General features: G+C 42.9%; 1 protein-coding gene across 6 annotated transcripts in view; it reads right to left on the bottom strand.

Moving 5' to 3' along the window:
- The window catches only part of PPP6R2 (protein phosphatase 6 regulatory subunit 2), an 80,575-nt gene that overhangs the window by 45,315 nt on the left and 13,080 nt on the right, over positions 1 to 22,180 (bottom strand). For 5 of the 6 annotated variants that reach the window (XM_078449235.2, XM_078449237.1, XM_078449238.2 and 2 more), the window contains exon 2: positions 2,956 to 3,085. The gene's annotated coding sequence lies outside the window, so the exon portion shown is untranslated. Of the gene's footprint in view, positions 1 to 2,955; positions 3,086 to 4,056; positions 4,135 to 22,180 lie in introns of those variants that run through there. The other variant, XM_078449236.1, reaches the window with a different exon arrangement.

Raw genomic sequence — 22,180 nt, 5'->3', positions numbered from 1 at the left:
CTTATTTCCTTGTGTGCTTGGTCAGTTTTGTCTGTGCACAAATCCACGTCCTTAAAAAATATCTATAGGGATTTTTTCACATCTTAGGATACAGGTAACTTCCTCCACAGAGGTTTTATGTTTGCTCCTGCAGGATGCCTGAAGGCATAAACCAAACCAGAAAATCTTTAACTAAATTTGTGCTTGATTTCCCTGAACTACAGGCAATGTGAACCTAGGTTATAAATCCTCACAAAGGCTAACCCATAGCTGCAAGCACTTCCCCCCCACTTTTTTCCTGCTGTGTTTAACAGTAAAAGACAACCAGGTGGTAGTAGGGAGGGATAGAGTGAGGTAGATCTGCTTCTAGTTCACTCTTGCTCTGAGGATAGAGCCTTCAGAGCCCGTCTCACACGGTGAGAGTCTCCTTTGGGCTCCCCACCTTGAGAAGACTGTGGATCTTAACTCCTACTCTTCCTACCCTACAAGACCTCTGAAATCAAAGTCCCACTTTGTCCAGATCAGCAAATGCCCTCGGAGCAAAGGCAGACCCTCTAGTGCTTAAATTATCTGGGTTCTTACTTTCTGGTTTTGGTCTAGAACTTCTTTGTTATATTCTCACTTGTTTGTTTTTGTTTCTTCAATCCAACGCTTGTAGTTGTTTTCCAAAAGGTAGGGGGTGGGAGGTTAGAAGGTAGTCCAAAGGAACTAGCTCAACATTTATCAAAAACATTAGGGATGCCTGGGTAGCCCAGTTGGTTGAGCATCCAACTTCAGCTCAGGTCAGTCTCAAAGTTCATGAGTTTGAGCTCCTCATCAGGCTCGCTACTGTCAGCGCAGAGCCTGCTTTGGATCCTCTGTCTCCCTCTCTTTCTGCCCCTCCCGTGCATGCTCGCTCGCTCGCTCTCTCTCTCAAAAATAAGTAAAATATTTTTAAAAAATTTATCAGTACCATTGTTGGGAGTTTTTACCAAATATACCTGATACACAATTCTATACTGAAATTTATATTCGCTTATCACTTTGACGAACTATTCCTCTCTCTATTGGCTTCTACTCATGCTAATGACATCTGTTGTCAACCTAACAGATGTTCTTTTGTAGGAAATCTATCTTTTACCTACAGCTTAAGAGCAAAATGATTTCAATATATAGGTGTGGGTTTCTTTTTGTTTATACCACTTGGTACATAGTGTGCTTCTAAATCTGTGGATTTATATCTCTTACTAGTTTCTGAAAAGTCAAAGCTATTAATACTTTGAACGATGCCTCTCTTCCATTTTCCCAACCCTTCCATTCTGGGATTCCAACTACACATTTATGGCACATTTTTATTCTATCCTCCGTCCTCTTATCCTCGTTTTTCCATTCCCCATCTCTCAGTGCTGCTGGTAATTTCTTCAGACATATACTACAGTTCACAAATTCTGTCTTCAGCCACATTTAATCTGTTTAATCCACATACACTGAGTTTTTAATTTCAACATCATTTCCATTTCTGAAAGTTCCTCTCGGATCATCTTGCTACTTTGCTTTTCATTACTAATTTGTGTTCTGTTTTGTATTACTTCAAACACCCTATACTGCATCCAGTTATTCAATCTGCAGGCCTTGGGGCATCCAATCATGCTAACTTCCTCCCAGGGTGTGTGACTTCTGACTATTAAGTTCAAGTTTGCTTAAATTTACTCTATAGAGGGGCGCCTGGGTGGCTCAGTCGGTTGGGCAACCAACTTCACTCAGGTCATGATCTCACAGATCGTGAGTTCGAGCCCCACATCAGGCTCTGTGCTGACAGCTCAGAGCCTGGAGCCTGCTTCAGATTCTGTGTCTCCCTCTCTCTCTGCCCTTCCCCCACTCACATTCTCTCTCTCTCTCTCTCTCCCCTTCAAGAGTAAATAAACATTAAAAAAAAAATTACTCTATAGAAATCCTGAGGGCCAACACTGAGTATGCTTTCTTCTGAAGAGGACTGGTTTTCTTCAGTGAGGAACAAAGGACAGCTATCACAATGCTCATTGTTCATATTTTTTTTAATGTTTATTTATTTTCAAGAGAGAAAGAAGGAGAGCTTAGGGGAGTTAGGGAAGTGGCAGAGGGGGGGGGGGGAGGAAGAGGGAGAGGGAGAGGGAGAGGAAGAGAGAGAGGGAGAGAGAAAGAGAGGAGACCCAGAATCTGAAACAGGCTCCAGGCTCTGAGCTGTCAGCACAGAGCCCAACACAGGGCTCCAACGTGGGAACGGTGATATCATGACCTAGGCTGAAGTCAGATGTTTAACCTACTGAGCCACCCAGGTGCCCCTCATTGTTCCTTTTTAAAATTTTTTTTCTCTATTGGCCTTTGGAGACTTATCTCAGCTTTTAATGTACCGAAGTGCTCACAAGAAATCACATTTATTGTGGGGCACCTGAGTGGCTCAGCCGTTTAAGGGTCCAGATTTGGCTCAGGTCATGCTCTCACAGTTCGTGAGTTTGAGCCCCATGCTGGAGTCTCTGCTCTCAGTGCAGAGTCCGCTTTGGGTCCTCTGTCTCCCTCTCTCTCTGCCCCTTCCCCCCAAAAAGAAGTTACATTTGTTGCAATTTACTCAGCATCTAACTGGATTGCAATGGCGAGCCTTTTGACAGCATGTTACACTGCAGGAAATCAAGCCCTCTCCTCAATTTTCATGTTGTAAGAGGAGTGTATGTTCTGGATGGCAACCGTGACAGTGTCTGTGCCCTGTCTCACGTGTTCCCCCCAAGTGAGAATGTGCCTCACTACACACGACTCTCCCTGTTTTTTTGTACTACAGAGACTAAGTGACTTTTCCACAGCAGAGCAATTAAAACCAGATACAGAAGGATCAAAAACAACCAAAAGACAATAATTATACAACACCTTCTAAGCTAATTTTGCTGTCATCCATCTTTGAACTTCCACTTATACGGTATATTTACATAAATTACAAAAAAGAATGAAAAAGGAAAATTATCTTACCTTCTATGAAAACTTCTTGTTTATGTTTGAATTCAAACAAAATATAAAAACATTTGGGTTTTTTTTCTTGGACTATATGCAACTTTAAGAAAGATTTTTTCATTCAGGGGAAGATTTATAATCTCTTCACCTGGAAAATAAGAAAAAAAAAAAACTTATTTTAAGTTCTGCCTTTGTAAAGTTAACTTACCAAAACAGTAGAGGAAAGGAAAACGAAAATCAGAATCTTTACTTAGTATTCAAATTATCAGATTTTACGATTATTATTATCAAATTATTTTATGATTAAGGAACTAAAAATTCCCTTGTCTTTGCTCGTGTTAGAGAGAATGGAATTGATGATACAACCCATTCTACATCTGGGTAACTAGTGCCATGGTTTGAATATCACTCCAAAGAATCCATATGAGAAGGATCTCAATGCAATTGTCCAGTTTCATAACTATACATTAACACCACCTCACTCTCCACCACGCCCCCATTGGTTCTCTCTCTCTCTCTCTCTCTCTCTCTCTCTCTCTCTCTCTCTCAAAAAAAAGACACGAGGCACCTGGGTGCCTCAGTTGGTTAAATGGCTGACCCTTGGTTTCGGTCAGGTCATGGTCTCAGAGTTCGTGGGTTTGAGGCCCACATTGGGCTCTGCACTGACACTGTGGAGCCTGCTTGCAATTCTCTCTCTCCCTCTCTCTGCCCTTCCCCTGTTCACACTCTCTGTCTTTCAAAATAAAGAAATAAACTTGAAAAAAAACCTTTTTTTAAAAAGACAATAAAGTGTGCTAAGCCACAAATCAGTGTTATCATCTTCTAGATAGGTAACTCTTTTTACATCTAGCACTTTAAATTATTAAGCTAAATAATTCAACATTGGCTTTTCAGCACTTTATACAGTTTTCAAAGTAAGAAAGTATTTCAGTAAGACTGACTTTAGGCCTGTTTATTCTAACTTTGAACCAATGTTTATTAGAATATATTTATATTTAACTGGGGGAGGGGGGTTGCCTATTTGCTATTGTTTTTTATTTAATTTTGTTTTCAACTTATGTAAAATATTTACATGGTTGCAAAGTAAAAAAGTACAAAGAGGTGTCCAGCTACACAGACCCAGTCACTGGAGAGGTATTGGCAGTTCCAACCCAGGCAGACAGAGCACCACGAGGTACACAGCAAACATCCCAGTAAGGCCCTGCCAGCAGAGTAAAAATTACAACCTGGAGCAAAGGCCATAGCCAAACACAAAGTTCAAATCCAAAATACACTACTCAAAGAGTAAGGCCAAGCCTGACAGGATCAAAATGATCTTCCAATAACTTAACCATCTGCCAGAACAAAACTCAAGATCATAATCCAGATACCAACATATAAAAAAATTATTAGACATACAAAGCAGCAAAAAATGTAACTATAATTTTTTTTTAATTAAAAAGCAGCTAGGAGGCGCCTGGGTGGCTTAGTTGGTTAAGCGTCTGACTCTTGATTTTGGCTCAGATTAGGATCTTACTCATGGTTCATGGGATCGAGCCCCACACTGGATGTAGAGATTACTTAAAAGTAAAATCTTAAGAAGTTTTTTTTCCTCATACTACCCAAAGCAATCTACATATTTAATACAATCCCTATTAAAAAAACACTAGCATTCTTCACAGAGCTAGAACAAACGATCCTAAACTTTGTATGGAACCACAAAAGACCCCGAATAGCCAAAGCAATCTTGAAAAAGAAAACCAGGAGGTGCTTGAGTAGCTCAGTTGGTTGAGTGTCCAACTTCGGCTCAGGTCATGAATTCACGGTTCACGGGTTCAAGCCTCGCATTAGGCTCTGTGCTGACAGCTCAGAGCCTGGAGCCCACTTCAGATTCTTCAGATTCTGTGTCTCCCTCTCTCTCTGTACCCCTCCCACCCCCAAAAATATATAAACATTAAAATTTTAAAAAGAAAGAAAGAAAGGAAGAAAGAAAGAAAGAAAGAAAGAAAGAAAGAAAGAAAGAAAGAAAGAAAACCAAAGCTGGAGGCATCACAATCCTGGCCTTCAAGATGTATTACAAAGCTGTAATCAGGACCATATGGTACTGGTACAAAAGCAGACACTTAGATCAATGAAACAGAATAGAGAACCCAGAACTGGTCTCACAAACATAGGGCCAGCTCGTCTTTGACAAAGCAGGAAAGAATATCCAGCGGAATAAAGACAGTCTTTTCAGCAAATGGTGCTGGGAAAACTGGACAGTGGACATGCAGAAGAATGAACCTGGACCACTTTCTTACACCATACACAAAAATAAACTCAAAATGGTTGAAAGACCTAAGTGTGAGACAGGAAGCCATCAAAATCCTAGAGGAGAAAGCAGGCAACAACCTCTTGGACCTCACCCACAGCAACTTCTTACTCAACATGTCTCCACAGGCAAGGGAAACAAAAGCAAAAATGAACTATTGGGACCTCATCAAGATAAAAAGCTTCTGCACAGAGAAGGAAACAATCAGCAAAACTAAAAGGCAACCGCTGGAATGGGAGAAGATGTGTGCAAATGACATATCAGATTAAGGATTAGTATCCAAAATCTGTAAAGAATTTATCAAACTCAACACCCAAACAACAAATAATCCAGTGAAGAAATAGGCAAAAGACATGAGTAGACTTTTCCAAAGAAGACATCCAGATGGCTAACAGACACATGAACAGATGCTCAACATCACTCATCATCACGGAAATACAAATCAAAACCACAATGAGATGCCACCTGACGCCTCAGAATGGCTAACATTAACAGCTCAGGAAGCAACAGATGTCGGCGAGGATGCGGAGAGAGAGGATCTCTTTTGTGCTGCTGGTGGGAATGCAAACTGGTGCAGCCGCTCTGGAAAACAGTATGGAGGTTCCTCAAAAAATTATAAATAGAACTGCCCTATGACCCAGCAATTGCACTACTGGATATTTATCCAGAGGATACAGGTGTGCTGTTTCGAAGGGGCACATGCACCCCAATGTTTATAGCAGTGCTATCACCAATAGCCAAAGTATGGAAAGAGCCCAAATGTCCACTGACAGATGAATGGATAAAGAAGATGCAGTATATATATATATGTGTGTGTGTGTGTGTGTGTGTGTGTGTGTGTGTGTGTGTGTGTGTGTGTATACACACACATACATACAATGGAGTATTACTTGGCTATCAAAAAATGAAATCTTGCCATTTGCAACAACATGGATGGAACTAGAGAGTATTATGCTAAATGTCAGAGAAAGACAAATATATGACTTCACTCATATGTGGGCTTTAAGATTCAAAACAGGAACAGAAGGGAAGGGAAGCAAAAATAATATAAAAATAGGGAGGGGGACAAAACATAAGAGACTCTTAAATACAGAGAAGAAACTTAGGGTTGCTGGAGAGGTTGGGAGTGGAGGGATGGGCCAGATGGGCAAGGGACATTAAGGAGGACATGGGTTGGGATGAGCACTGGGTGTTATATGTAGGGGATGAATCCCTGGATTCTACTCCTGAAGTCATTTTTACACTATATGCTAACTAACTTGGATGTAAATTAAAAAAAAAACAAACAAACCAAAAACCCCTAACTGCCCCCCCCCCCCGAAATTCCAAAGATGGTCAAACTGGTATATATGTCATTCTGAAATAAGGAGAATGGGGTGGGAGTTTGGGATGTCAAAGGGGGGAAGGGATGCAATTCACAGGAAGGTGAAAAAGAGGAAATGTTTTGTAAAGAAATGTTTGCTGCTCCCCCGGAACAGTGGGACCCAGAGAGGACTTGGATCAAACGGGCCTTGCTAGATTTCTCCCCGTCTGCTGTACCTAGTTCATAGTATGAGGTAGTTTTCATAGTGATAAATCTCTTCCTGGAGGAGGTCCTCTATCTAAATTTTTTTTTAGGAAACTTGAGGGGGAGGTAAAGAGCTCTTCTTGGATCTGCTGGGTTTTGATTGCTTTTCAACTCAAAATAATCTTCATGCCAAAGTGGTCTATCTTGGGGCAGCCTGCCTTTGGCCCCTATAGTTTCAACAGTTACGACATTTTGCCAATCTTGTTTTGTCTATCTGTACTCCTCCCAATCTTTTTTTCCCCTGGTGGATTTACAAGCAAATTCTAATGGGGCCCCTGGGTGGCTCAGGCAGTTAAGTGTCCGACTTCGGCTCAGGTCATGATCTCACGGATCCTGAGTTCGAGCCCTGTGTCGGGCTCTGTGCTGACAGCTCAGAGCCTGGAGCCTCCTTCAAATTCTGTGTTTCCCTCTTTCTCTGCCCCTGCCCTGCTCGCTCGCTCTCTCTCTCTCTCTCTCTCTCTCTCTCTCAAAAAAATAAACGTTAAAAAACGAATTCTAGCAATCATGCCATTTTACCTGCCTGCAGATGGGTCCACACTCAGCCTAAGAAGTGTCTTCTGTAGGTTTCTTTGAACCAAAGTCCAAGTGTCACACTTTGTTGAGGGTCTCTTAAATCTCTTATTCTTAGAGTGCCTCCCCATTCTGTATCATTGATTTGTTGGAGAAATTTGGTTATTAGTCCTGTTAATTCCTACATTCCGAATTTCACTAGTTGCTTCCTTTTGTGTTAACTTGTTCCCCTTTCTCTCATGTTTCCAGTAAAGAGATTGACAGGGTGATTAGACTTAGGTACAACTTTTTTTAGGTAGGAAAACTGAACAGGTGTGGATCTGATGGATTTTAATGTAATTTCCACAGAAGACCTGGATTTTAAAACATTCCCTTTCCATTTTATGTACATTCTAGGATGGGTTAACTATCCTTATTTCATTAAACTCTGGGGATGTCTGTCCACATAGCAGTTTATTCCTTTAGGTTTCGGTTCAGTTCTCTGTTGAGGTAGACTGGTTCTTAGTGTGTGATGTCTGCTTAGGTGTTCAAACTTTTTTTTTTTTTTTTTTCATTCTACCTTCATTTGCTCACTGGGCTTCTTCCGGTAGCTGTTGGAAAATAGTAGAATTGCTTCTCTTTGGCTACAGACAAGTGTATTAAACCCTACAGACAAGTGTATTTCCCCTACAGACAAGTGTATTAAACCAAGTAGAACATGTTTAAAGAAAACAAAAATGGGGCGCCTGGGTGGCTCAGTCAGTTAATCATCCAGTTCTTGGTTTCAGCTCAGGTCATCATCTCCTGGTTCATGAGATTGAAACCCATTTGGGGCTCTGAGCTGACAGTGCAGAGCCTGCTTGGGATTCTCTCTCTCCCTCTCTTTCTGCCCCTCCCCCCACCACTCGTTCTTTCTCTCTCTCAAAAATAAGTGAAAAGAAAACAAAAACAAAATCTAGTGGTATAGAGTGATGATACGTGGGACACATTTTGGGGTGAATGTCACATACGCCTTTCCTGGAGACAGGTATCTTATATAGGTCATAGTCCTTATGGTGAGTATTTTATATTATTCTTTTATTTTAACCCTTGTATAGTCAAATAAACAATGAAATAATTACTCCAAATAGATCAGGGGTTATAATATAAAAAATTAAGCCATGTGAGTACTAAAAACAAAGGTGAGTTTCTTTAGAACTTAGGAGTGGGGAAAACTTTTCTAACTATGACTCAGAATCTAGAAACAGTAGAAGATTCACAGAAATTGATTACATTAACAACAGAAAAACTGCATTGCAAAAATCACTGTAAGCAAAGTCAAAAGACAAATGACAAAGAGAAAGATATGTTGAACTTCTGTCATAGCAAAGAGCTTTTATCTCAAATATTTAGAAGAACTCTACACCTGAAACTAATGAACACACACTGTATGTTCACTAACTGGAATTTAACTAAAAACTATATATACATACATACATACTCGTTCGTAGAGGGGCTTTGGCTGGCTCAGCTGGAGAAGCATGTGGCTCTTGATCTTGGGATTGTGAGTCTGAGCCCCATGTTGGGTGTAGAGATTACTAAAAATATATCTAAAAAATTACCAATAGAAACTGAGAAGAAAAATAAAACAACCTGATAGAAAAAAATGGGCAAAAGATGGGAATAGTTTATGGAAAAGAAATGAAAATGGACCTTATATAGTTGAATAGATGCTTACCATTTCTTGTAATAAAAATACTAATCAAAGCTATATGGAGACACCACTTTTTGCTTACCATATTGGTAGAATGGCCAACTCTCCTGGTTTGCCCAGGACTTTCCAGGTGTTAGCACTGAAAGTCCTCTGTTTTGGGAAACCCCTCAGTCCTCAGCAGACTGGGACAGTTGATCACCCTACATATTGGCAGAAATTCAAAAGTTTATATTTTCTTTTGACAAGGCTGTGTTGAGGGGTGCCTGGTGACTCAGTCTGTTAAGCATCCGACTTCAGCTCAGGTCATGATCTCGCAGTTTGTGGTTTTGAGCCCCACATTGGGGGCTCTGTGCTGATGGTATGGAGCCTGGAGCCTGCTTCGGATTTTGGATTCTGTGTCTCCCTCTCTCTTTGTCCCTCCCCTGCTTGTGCTCTGTCTCTTTCTCTCAAAAAAAAAAAAAAGTCTGTGTTGAAACTGATCTCTTGCCAATAGAAATGTAAAAATGATACAATGCTTCTGGAGGAGGATTTGTCTATATTTTGCGGATTTATATGTGCATTTGTCCTTTGACCCAGCAATCCCACATCTAGGAATCTGTCTTAAAGATATGCTGGCAAAAATATTAAATCACTTTGTTAAGAGCTCTTCATTGCAGAATTATCTGTAATAGCAAAAGACTGGAAACAACATGTGTCCACCACTAGGGATAAGTCCGCATAATGGAGTACTGGCTAGCACCTTTGGGGACATGAGAGGTACTTCTGGGTGCTCGTAATCCAGTTTCTTTTTTCTTTTTCCTTTTTTTCCCCTTAAATCTTTAAAAAAATATTTGGTTATTTTGAGAGAGAGAATGCGAACAGGGGAGGCGAAGAGAGAGAGGGAGTGCAAGAGGGAGAGAGAGAATCCAAGCAGGCTCTGTGCTGCCAGTGCAGACCCTAACCCTGGGCTTAACAAGATCACAACCTGAGCCAAAACCAACAGTCAGACGCTTAACTGACTGAGCCACCCACGTGCCCCAGTAATCCAGTTTCTTGAAATGGATGGTGTGGTTGCATAGATGGGTTTATTTTGTGAAAATTCAGTGAGCTATTCACTTACGATTTATGTCCTTTTATTGTGTATTTAAAATTAGTAAAAAGTTTGTTTAAAGAAAGAAGGAAGAGTTTTATGAAAAAAACAAGACACAATAGCAATTTGTTACCTTTTGAACAAGAAATGTTGGAAAGTATCAAAAAAAATTTTTCAGTGAAGCAGTAAATCAGAAAATTAATAAAAATAGCTATGTTGAGAGGGAGGAGGGAAGCATGATGAAGGGGCAGGAATGGGATGAGACTCGTGAGCTATTTTCTTATGAAGTTCTTTTACAAAATTTGGAAAAACTCTGGGTGTAGTTTCTTCAGGTATTTTTATGCTCTATTCTTTCATTTTCCTCTGAGATTTCAGTACAGGTATGGTAGGCCACTACCAGTTGCAGGTATGGTCCCACAGGTTACTGAGGCTCTGTTCTTTCTCTCTTTTTTCTTTATTTTTGGCTCTACTCATTTTTAATAAAACCTTTCTCTCTCTCTCTTCAGGTTGGCTAGTTTCTGTTGATCTGTCTTAGGTTCACTGACATTTTCTTTTTCAGTCTCAGTTTTTTATTAAGTCTATCCACTGTATATTTTTATTTCAGATATTTTACTTTTCAGTTCTAGAAATCGTTTGTTTTTCTGTGTAATTTCTTTCCATCTCTATTTCTGAAATTTTGTTTTTTCACTCATTATCACTATCTTTTCCTTTAAGTCTTTAAACATATTTATTATAGCTGCTTTAAGGTCTATTTCTGGTAAGTCTATCATCTGAGACATCCTATGGTCTGTATCTAATAGCTGCTATTTATTTATTTCCTAATAGCTGTTTAAAAAAATTGTTTTTGAGATGAGATGATTTAAAAAAAATTTTTTTTTAATGTTTATTTTTGAGAGAGTGAGAGAGCGTGTGCGAGCACAAGTTGGGGAGGGGCAGAGAGAGAGAGGGAGACACAGAATCCAAGCAGGCTCCAGGCTCTGAGCTGTCAGCACAGAGACCGACTTGGGGCCCGAACCCACCAGCCGGGAGATCATAACCTGAGCTGAAGTTGGAGCTTAACTGACTGAGCCACCCAGGCACCCCTGATTTGTTCATATTTAAAAAAAATAAATCATATTAATTTTTATTAATGATGACTGCTACTAATAAGGCTACAAATTCTCATATACAGTGTAGTGGAACCTTTCCCACCATTTTCTAGAAATTTGATTTTTCAACTCTTTTTAGTGTATCTTTTTTTCTTTTTTTTTTTTAAGTTTACATACAAGTTAGGTAGATAGTGCAGTAATGATTTCAAGAGAATTCAGTGATTCATCCCCCACTTATAACACCAAGTGCACATCCCAACAAGTCCCTTGCCCATTTAGCCCATCCCTCCACCCACAACCCCTCCAGCAATCCTCAGTTTGTTCCCTGTATTTAAAGAGTCTCTTATGTTTTGTCTCCCTTCCTATTTTTTATTATTTTTGCTTCCCTTCCCTTCTGTTCCTGTTTTGTATCTTAAATTCCACATATGAGTGAAGGCATCATTCGTCTTTCTCTGACCCTCCATCCACGTTGTTGCAAATGGCAAGATTTCATTTTTTGATAGCCAAGTAATACTCCATTGTATGTATGTGTATATACATACATATATATATGTGTATATACACACACATATATACACATACACACACATATATATATATATATATATATATATATATATATATATACTGTATCTTTAACCATTCATCTGTCAGTGGACATTTGGGCTCTTTCCATACTTTGGCTATTGGTGATAGCACTGCTATAAACATTGGGGTGCACGTGCCCCTTCGAAACAGCACGCCTGTATCCTCTGGATAAATACCCAGTAGTGCAATTGCTGGGTCGTAGGGCAGTTCTATTTTAATTTTTTTTAACGTTTATTTATTTTTGAGACAGAGAGAGACAGAGCATGAACGGGGGAGGGGCAGAGAGAGAGGGAGACACAGAATCGGAAGCAGGCTCCAGGCTCTGAGCCATCAGCCCAGAGCCCAACGCGGGACTCGAATTCATAGACCGCGAGATCGTGACCTGAGCTGAAGTCGGATGCTCAACCGACTGAGCCACCCAGGCGCCCCTATTTTTAATTTTTTGAGGAACCTCCATACTGTTTTCCAGAGCGGCTGCACCAGTTTGCATTCCCACCAGCAGCACAAAAGAGATCCTCTCTCTCCGCATCCTCGCCGACATCTGTTGTTTCCTGAGCTGTTAATGTTAGCCATTCTGAGGTGTCAGGTGGCATCTCATTGTGGTTTTGATTTGTATTTCCGTGATGATGAGTGATGTTGAGCATCTGTTCATGTGTCTGTTAGCCATCTGGATGTCTTCTTTGGAAAAGTCTACTCATGTCTTTTGCCTATTTCTTCACTGGATTATTTGTTGTTTGGGTGTTGAGTTTGATAAATTCTTTACAGATTTTGGATACTAATCCTTAATCTGATATGTCATTTGCACACATCTTCTCCCATTCCAGCGGTTGCCTTTTAGTTTTGCTGATTGTTTCCTTCTCTGTGCAGAAGCTTTTTATCTTGATGAGGTCCCAATAGTTCATTTTTGCTTTTGTTTCCCTTGCCTGTGGAGACATGTTGAGTAAGAAGTTGCTGTGGGTGAGGTCCAAGAGGTTGTTGCCTGCTTTCTCCTCTAGGATTTTGATGGCTTCCTGTCTCACACTTAGGTCTTTCAACCATTTTGAGTTTATTTTTGTGTATGGTGTAAGAAAGTGGTCCAGGTTCATTCTTCTGCATGTCCACTGTCCAGTTTTCCCAGCACCATTTGCTGAAAAGACTGTCTTTATTCCGCTGGATATTCTTTCCTGCTTTGTCAAAGACGAGCTGGCCCTATGTTTGTGAGACCAGTTCTGGGTTCTCTATTCTGTTTCATTGATCTAAGTGTCTGCTTTTGTACCAGTACCATACGGTCCTGATTACAGCTTTGTAATAGTCCAGGATTGTGATGCCTCCAGCTTTGGTTTTCTTTTTCAAGATTGCTTTGGCTATTCGGGGTCTTTTGTGGTTCCATACAAATTTTAGAATTGTTTGTTCTAGCTCTGTGAAGAATCTGGTGTTAATTTGATAGGGATTGCATTGACTGTGTAGACTGCTTTGGGTAGTATCAACATTTTAACAATGTTTGTTCTTCCAATCCATGAGCATGGAATATTTTTCCATTTTTTTGCGTCTTCTTTAATTTCTTTCATAAGGTTTCCATAGTTTTCAGTGTATAGGCTTTTCACCTCTTTTGGTTAGATTTATTCTTAGGTATTTTATAGTTTTTGGTGCAGCTGTAAATGGGATCAATTCCTTGATTTCACTTTCTGCTGCTTCATTATTGGTGTATAGAAATGCAACCAATTTCTGTGCACCGATTTTATATCCTGCAACTTTGCTGAATTCATGGATCAGTTCTAGCAGTTTTTTGGTGGAATCTTTTTGGTTTTCCATATAGAGTATCATGTCATCTGCAAAGAGTGAAAGTCTGACTTCCTCCTGGCCGATTTGGATGCCATTTATTTCTTTGTGTTGTCTGATTGCAGAGGCTAAGACTTCCAATACTATGTTGAATAAGTGGCGAGAGTGGACATCCCTGTCGTGTTCCTGACCTGAGGGGGAAAGTTCTCAGTTTCTCCCCAGTGAGGATGGTATCAGTGGTGGGTCCTTTGTATATGACTTTATGATCTTGAAGTATGATCCTTCTTTCCCTACTTCCTTGAGGGTTTTTATCAAGAAAGGATGCTGTATTTTGTTAAATGCTTTCTCTGCATATATTGAGAGGATCATGTGGTTCTTGTCTTTTCTTTAATTAACGTGGTGTATCACATTGATTGATTTGCGGATACTGAAGCAGCCCTGCATCCCAGGTATAAATCCCACTTGGTCATGGTGAATAATTCTTTTAATGTATTGTTGGATCCGGTTGGCTAGTATCTTGTTGAGAATTTTTGCATCCATGTTCATCAGGGAAACTGTCTACAGTTTTCCTTTTTAGTGGGGTCTTTATCTGGTTTTGGAATCAAGGTAATGCTGGCCTCATAGAATGAGTTTGGAAGTTTTTCTTCCATTTTTATTTCTTGGAACAGCTTCAAAAGAATAGGTGTTAACTCTTCTTTAAATGTTTGGTAGAATTTCCTGGGAAGCCAACCAGTCCTGGACTCGTTTTTGGGGGGAGACTTTTTGTTACTAATTAATTCAATTTATTTACTGGTCATTGGTCTACTCAAGTTTTATATTTTTTCCTGTTTCAGTTTTGGTAGTTTATACTATCTTTGGAATTTCTATGTCTGTTTGGATTCCCCCTACCTACATCAAAATTAAATTTGATTTCTCCTGTCTATTTGATCCTTAGTCTGGCCAGAAGGACCCTGATGGGGACAGGACATTCTTGCTCCCTGACAAATCTGAGTAATGGGTACATAAAGATTCATTACATAATTATCTCTACTTGTGCATATGTGTAGGTATGTGTGTAACTACCCATCAGAAAACTCTGGCCTAGTAAGCTACATTCTAAAAGTCCTGGGGGCCTTTCACGGGAGATCACCAAATCTAAGAGAAGATAACTATTGCCCTTGCCACACAGACCAGTCTCTGCCAAATGCCCAACGGTGGGACTTCCCCTGGATGTGGGAGGCCAGATTCCTCCAGTTTAAGATGGAGCACATCTAACCAGTCCCTGGAAAGAGGGATGTTTGAAGGCTTTCTGGGACAAGTCACCCAGACTGGATGGGGCTCCTTGGTGAATCAACCCTAGGAGTACTTTCAGTGACCATCCCCAAGACATAATCAGCCAGTGGAAGTGTCAGACAGCAGAGGAATGGGAGATGTTCTTTTACGACCACAGTGGTCAGGCTGTCTAACAGTAGAGGACTCAGCAATGTCTTGCACGGTCACCCAATGGGGTATCATAGCAGGTCCAAAGGTTAATGGAGCTGAGCTTCAGAGTCCGACCTTCTAAGAATGATATCCTCTTCTCCCTGAGGCAGGCAGAGGGCCATGGGCATCTATCCTCAATCACTTCCTGGGCCTGAAAAATTTTCTAGAAGCTAAGACCCATGGTTATGGTCAGAAAGCAAAGTAGGGCAGGCACCTCCATTCTATAGTTTGGGGGCTCCAGCTACCCAACAAGGAGCCTGACAATTAAAAGGATCTCTAAGCTGGGTCAAAACAGATGTTTTGTTTTTTAAAGATTTTGGTTGTTTTTTTTTTAAGGTTTATTTTTTTAAATATTTATTTTGAGAGAGAGAAAGAGATACAGCATGAGCAGGGGCGGGGCAGAGAGAGAGGGAGAGAGAGAATCCCAAGCAGGCTCTGCACTGTCAGCCCAGAGCCTGACACGGGGCTTGATCCCAGGAACCGTGAGATCATGACTTGAGCCAAAATCAAGAGTCATATGCTCAACCGACTGAGCCATCCAGGAGCCCCTAAAGATTTTATTTTTTAAGTAATCTCTACATCCAACGTGGGACTTGAACTTACAACCCCGATATCAAAACTAGCATGCTCCACAAACTGAGCCAGCCAGGTTTAATGGTTCTTATAACTCCTCAGGGTCATCTCTGCTCCTGCCAATTTGCCTTGATCCTCACAAGGGGCCAGGGTGGCTGAGCTCAGCACAGACTGGGAAGCTTAAACAACTAGAAATTTCCTTTCTCACAGTCCTGGAGGCTGGGAGTCCAAGATTAGGGCCAACGTGGCTCTGGCGCAAGTCCTTTCCTGGCTTGCAGACGGCTGCCTTGGTGTGTGCATGTGAAGAGAGAGGCCTCTCTCTTCCTCTACTTTTAAGGCCACTGAATTAGGATTCACCCATATGACCTCATTTAACCTTAGTTACACTTCTAAATTTTTTTTTACATTTATTTATTTTTGATAGAGACAGAGCACGAGTGGGGGAGGGGCAGAGAGAGAAGCAGACACAGAATCCGAAGCAGGCTCCAGACTCTGAGCTGTCAGCACAGAGCCCAACGCAGGACTCTCACTCACAAACCACGAGATCATGACCTGAGCCTAAGTCTGACGCTTAACTGACTGAGCCACCCAGGTGCCCCTACCCTGGTTACATTTCTAAAAGTCCTATTTCCAAATATGATCACATTGGGGGTTAGAGCATCAACATACAAATCTTGGGGACACACAAAACAGTTCATAGCACAGAACCCCCAAGAGGGTCTTCCTGTGACCATATCAAGAAACAAGCTGATGGAGCACCTGGGTGGCTCAGTTCGTTGGGCATCTAGCTCTTGATTTTGGCTCAGGTCATGATCTCATGGTCATGGGATCGAGGTCCACATCAGGCTCCACACTGGGCATGGACCTGCTTGGGATTCTCTCTCCCTCTCTCTGCCCCTCTCCTGCTCGTGCTTTCTCTCTCTCTCAAAATAAACAAGTATTTTTTAAAAAAAGAAGAAGTTGACAACAGCAAAAGGTGGAAGCAACGCAAATAACCATTGATGGACAAAGGGATAAACAAATTGTGGCCCATCTATATAATGGAGTATTATTCAGCCTTAATAAGGAACTTCTGGGGCGCCTGGGTGTCTCAGTCAGTTGGGTATCCAACTCTTGATTTCAGCTCAGGTCATGATCCCAAGACCCGTGTCAGGCTCTGTGCTGAGCGTCAAGCCTACTTAAGATTCTCTCTCTCTCCCTGTGCCTCTCTCCCCAACTCTTGCAGTCTCTCAAAAATAAAAATAAGATTCTCTCTCTCTTCCCCTGCCCCTCTCTCCCGCTCACATGTGCGCTCACTCGCTCTCTCTCTCTCTCTCTCAAAAATAAAAATAAAAAGGAAAGAACTCCTCACACCTGCTGCACCACAGGTGAACCCTGAGGGCACTGTGTTCAGTGAAAGAAGCCATCACAGAAAGACCAATCCTGTGTGGTTTCACGTCTATAGGAGGTGCCAGAATCTGGAGTGGTCAGATTCACAGAAGCAGAGAGTAGAGACAGTGGTGCTGGGGAGGGTTCTGGGGGGGGGGGGGGGGGTAAGCGTCTGATGGGGAGGGAGTTCCAGTTTGGGAAGATGGAGAAGTTCTGGAGACAGGTAGTGGGGTGGGTGCACAGCAATGTGAATGTACTTAGTGCCCCTGAACTATGCACTTAAAAATTATTAAAATGATAAGTTTTTTGTTACATATATTTTTACCAGAATTTAAAAATTAAAAGACAAAAAACAGAGGCCCTGGTCAAGTCAACTAGCCTCTGTGCCTCATTTTCCTCATCTACAAAAGGTGGGTAACAACACCTGCCTTGTACACTGCCAGTGAGAACTGAAAGAAATCAATGTAAAGATCTTAGAAAGGTGCCTGACACGTGAAAAGCCTTGATACATGCGAGCTGCTACTAGTTTTTATTATTATTAACTTATGGAAGTTAACTATCAGAATTAAACAGCTATTAAAAGTTCAAAAATAGTTGTTTCTTTGAAATAGAACTAGAAGATGGGAGGCTCCATGTAAGAATAGATTTTTTAATTAGAAGCCCCATATATTTGTTACTGTGTTAGCAATTAAACAGCCACTTCTTTAAAAAGCTGTATTAGAGAATCAGACATACAAATATATAGAAATAAACTTGAAATTCTACAGGAAAACACTTTCTAGCAAAATAAATAAATGGGGAAACAAGAGAGAAAAACTGGACCCCAAAACAAGTGCCGGTGGGAGGGCTGCAATCAAACTCCTTCCCCAGCCTGCCCGTCTCCAAGAGCAGGAGGGGTCAGCAGGCTGAGGAGGGAGCAGCTGCTGACAGCTGAGCCGGCTGCCTCTTCTGCATGCAGCTTCCCAGCTCCTAACTCTGGTAGGTGTCCCCAGAAAGAGGGGCCAAGAAAAAGGCGGAGAGTCTTCCTGGAGAACGAGTGCACGAGTGTTGTGGTCAGAAAACAGGAAAGCACAGCCTAGCTAACTCCACGTGCCAGAAGGATGCAAAAGAATTTTTTAGAAAGGAAGCTAGCTCCACTAAGAAGCGAACAACCCAAACCCTACGCTTCTGGAGCAAGAGCTGTCCTACAATGGCAATAGGAGAGCGCCCAGTCACCGAATTTCCAGTTCTTCGGCCACATCCTAATGCAAGGGCTACAACGCAAAAAAGGCCTGTAGAACAGGAAGGTGTTAAGTGGAAGGAAGCAGCCAGGGAAGACAGAAGGAGGAGTGAAGCCTGCAGGAGAAGCACAGGGCCGTCCATGGGCAGGAGCAGGGAAGATCCATGGCAGCCGCCTACAGGCCTGCAGGGACACAGGGCACGAGGACACATCTGCCAGTTTCTACAAGAAAGGCCAGAAACCCAGATTTTCTTAAATCCCCCAATCTATTCAAATGTTAACTTATTTTTTTATATTAAATATAACTTATTGTCAAATTGGTTTCCATACAACACCCAGTGCTCATCCCAACAGTCGCCCTCCTCAACAACAAATTTAAGTGCGTGTATTTATTTATTTTTGAGAAAGAGACAGCATGAGTGGGGGGGGAGAGAGGGAGAGAGGGAGAGAGGGAGAGAGGGAGAGAGGGAGAGGGAGAGGGAGAGGGAGGGAGAGGGAGAGGGAGAGGGAGAGGGAGGGAGAGGGAGAGGGAGAGAGAGGGAGAGGGAGAGGGAGAGGGAGAGGGAGAGGGAGAGGGAGAGAGAGAATGCCAAGCAGGCTCCATGTTGTCAGCACAGAGCCCGACATGGGGCTCGAACTTATGAGCTGAAACCAAGAGTCAGTCACTTAACTGACTGAGCCACTCAGGCGCCCCAACAACTAATTGCATTTTTTAACACTATGTGGGCCAATACTGTGAAGAATAAGTAAAAGTGCGTCTTCAGGCTGACAGTGTCCCTGCCAGAGAGCTAGCCTGCCTTCTTGCCCCCGCTGACCCCAGCCCAGGAGCTGTGAGGACGAGATGAGACCCACATGCAGAGGGAGCATCCACCCCACACCTGGCCTACAGGGAAAAGCCAACAATTTGCCATCAGCCTGAGTGCCACCCAACCACAGCCTGCCTAGGTGGCTGCACACTCCTGGGGCTCCGAGCTACCAAAAGCCGCGTTTCTCCCCTTGGTGGTGGAGCCCAGCTGGTCTCCCACCGAAGTCTGATAAAGGTGATCGATACACAGCCCCACCAGACACCTTGAGCAAGAGCTCTGTCGGGCCTGAGAGGGCTCTCACCTTCTCCTGGTTTTCTCAAGAGCTTCCTCCTGGCTGTTGGGTGTGACGAAGAGAAGACTCAAAGTGAAAGCTGAAGACCTTCTGTCTGCGCGCTGCTAGTAATCACGGCCACTCTGCCTGGTTAAGGATAGAGCCAACTGGCACTGTTGGCACGCACTCTCCCCACGTATGCTAAGCACCTGGCCCCCATCCTCCCTCCTGGAGACAGACACAGAACCCAAGCAAAGAACCCACCAGGGCAGCAGACCTGACCATGGGAGGTGTTCTCTGGCATGAAGTCCAGCCTCCACCACTGACTAGTTCTGCAATCCTGGTCCAATGTGTATGTGATGCAAGTAAAAATGTGACTCACTGACAGAGAGATGTCATGACTGCTACCACTGGTCTAGGACAGAGAAGAGGAATCAACTGTAGATCTTCCTCAACCTACATGTTAACATACTGAATGCTGGATTCAAAGTGACAAACAGAATGGTGGTCTGGGTACAAGATGATTGTTGCCCTCGTGCTGATGGGCTGACCGGGAGCTGAGGCCGCTGCCCAGAAACACAGGAGGATCGTACCACATACCGCTAGCCCAGGAAAAGATGTACATTCAAAATTCCAAGTACAGTTTCTATGGAATGCGTGCCATTTTCACACCATCATAAAGTTGAAAATATGTTAAGTTGAACCATTCTAGATCTGGGCTTGCCTGTACAGGGACCCAAAGACACACCACAGCAAGGCCCCAGTGTACACGTGCCCCACACAACAAACAACAGACCATGCCTGCACTGCATGTGTTCTCAACACTGTGGTCCTGGGAGAACCAGCTCCAAGGGGAGGCAGGGCACATGCTGGGCCGAGACTCTTGGAAGGACAAGTAACTGGAGACATGTGACTAAAAAGCATTGCCAAACAGGCAGAGAAAAAGCCCCAACAAGCACAGGGCAGAAGCCAGGGCAATGGACAAAGCTGAGTCCAAACAAGAGCACAAGAGAATTAACTCGAGGAACTCTGCAGGGTTACACCTGCCACAAGAAAGGGAATCGACAAGAGCTGGTTCACGGACACTCTACTGTGTGCAAGCATTGCATGAGCCCAGTACAACTCAGTGCAGCAGGGAGTTTACCACTAATCCCAGTTCACAGGTTAAAAAGCAGAGGTCTCAATAATTATAGGACTAGCCCAAGGCCACAGGTTAATAAACATCAATTCAAAACCTGAACCCAGATTGTCTGACAGCAAAGTCAAGTTCTCAGTCTCCACATGACACCAGGTACTGGTCCAGTCAATAAAGAAAAAAAGGAGGTATCAAAGGAGATGCAAAAAGAATTATCATGATGGAGGGAGATAACATGAAGGTACCAACCAGGGCTGGCCTGGTCCAGGGAGGACTATGCGGCAGAGCCAAGAAAGGGTGAGAAGAGGGTCTCGTAGGCTTGAGGGGAAATGAGGCCCTGAGGAGAGAAGAGCAAGTCTTAAAAATGACGCAGCCAATGGGCTTCTCTGTGGAGTGATAAACTGTTCTGGAATCAGTGGTGCTGGCTGCACTTGCGAATGTACTAACTTGCACACTTTAGAAGGGCGACTTTATGGCATATGACTTCCATCTCAGTGCTGTACGGGAGCGGTCGGTGGGCTCACAGATGGGCACATCCCTGAAGAGGAGCTCTGAAAGGTTTCTTTTTTTTTTTTTTTCAATATATGAAGTTTATTGTCAAATTGGTTTCCATACAACACCCAGTGCTCATCCCAAAAGGTGCCCTCCTCAATACCCATCACCCACCCTCCCCTCCCTCCCACCCCCCAACTCTGAAAGGTTTCAATGCTGATAACAGCCCACAGAGAGGACACTGGGTGTCCTCTACTCAGCAACAAATGAAGAAAGGACATAAACACAGCCCCACCCCCAGAGGCCTGACCTCCAGTAAATCTTGAAGGACCCTGCCCAGAGAGCTTCCTACCTGCAAGCCCTGAGGAGAGAGTCACTGGTCCCCTGTGCCCTGGGGTGTCCTGGTGGACAGGGATAAAAATAACATCCTCCTAGGGTGGACGTGAGGACTGTCCAGGGCAAAGTTCACTGCAAGGAACCAGAGGCACCAAGAGTGCCTGCGTGTGTCAGCTACCATGGCGGTCACGCGTGGAAGACGTGACGTCTGCAGCCAGTGCGTCAAGGTGGCTACAAGCTCAGCTCCAGATGCGACTGCCTGGCCTGCATCAGCGCCTCCACATACTGACCTGAGTTACATTTCTTAAGCTCTATGTCTCGGTCTCCCCAGCTATGAGATGGAGATGATGATGGTATTTACCTCAAAGAACAGTGTGAATATTAAGCAAGATAATCTGAATCAAGTGCTCAAAATACCTGGAAAACAGTAAGTGCCCAATAAATGTCATCAATTATCATTAGTCAGGGAGCAGGAAGTTGTTGGTCAGAGAGGGTTCCGTGAGGAAACCTGGCCTGAGTTTCACTTGTTTTAAATTAACGACCACACATCTCAAGTGAACATTAAATACAGCTTAGCCTTCGAACTCTTAAGAAGCTAGCTTCCCTCTCTTGAGACAACTGTGACAAATATCAGATGGGTACAAATTCTACATAGCTCCTTGTATCAAGAAGTCAAGTCAAAAAATAAAATCATAAAATATAAAGTCTATCCACCCATCGGGTGACTCCTGGGACCTGCTGTAACCACCAAAAGGCAGCAGAGGACAGGTGCCATTTTGAGAACCAGCTGCCAGTCTTGCCCTCTTGGAGTCCTGTGACAATGTGGCCTCCTTGAGGCTGACAGAACCCTGGAGAGAGGCCTAAACATGCAGCTGAAGCCCCAATCATACAAGAAGCCAGGCAGACAACACAAGGAGCAGAGAGGAGCCATGCTGGCCACGCCTGGACCAGCCCAAACTGGGCTCAACCCACACTCATAACCAAAAACAAAGATTGCTATTTTAAGTCCCCAATCATTGTTGGGATGCTCTGTTACAAAG

The sequence above is a fragment of the Panthera onca genome, chromosome B4 (assembly GCF_046562875.1).
Source record: "Panthera onca isolate mPanOnc1 chromosome B4, mPanOnc1 haplotype 2, whole genome shotgun sequence".
Classification (NCBI taxonomy): domain Eukaryota; kingdom Metazoa; phylum Chordata; class Mammalia; order Carnivora; family Felidae; genus Panthera; species Panthera onca.
Note: the sequence above shows the minus strand (reverse complement) of the source record. Positions and strands in the feature narration are given on the sequence as shown.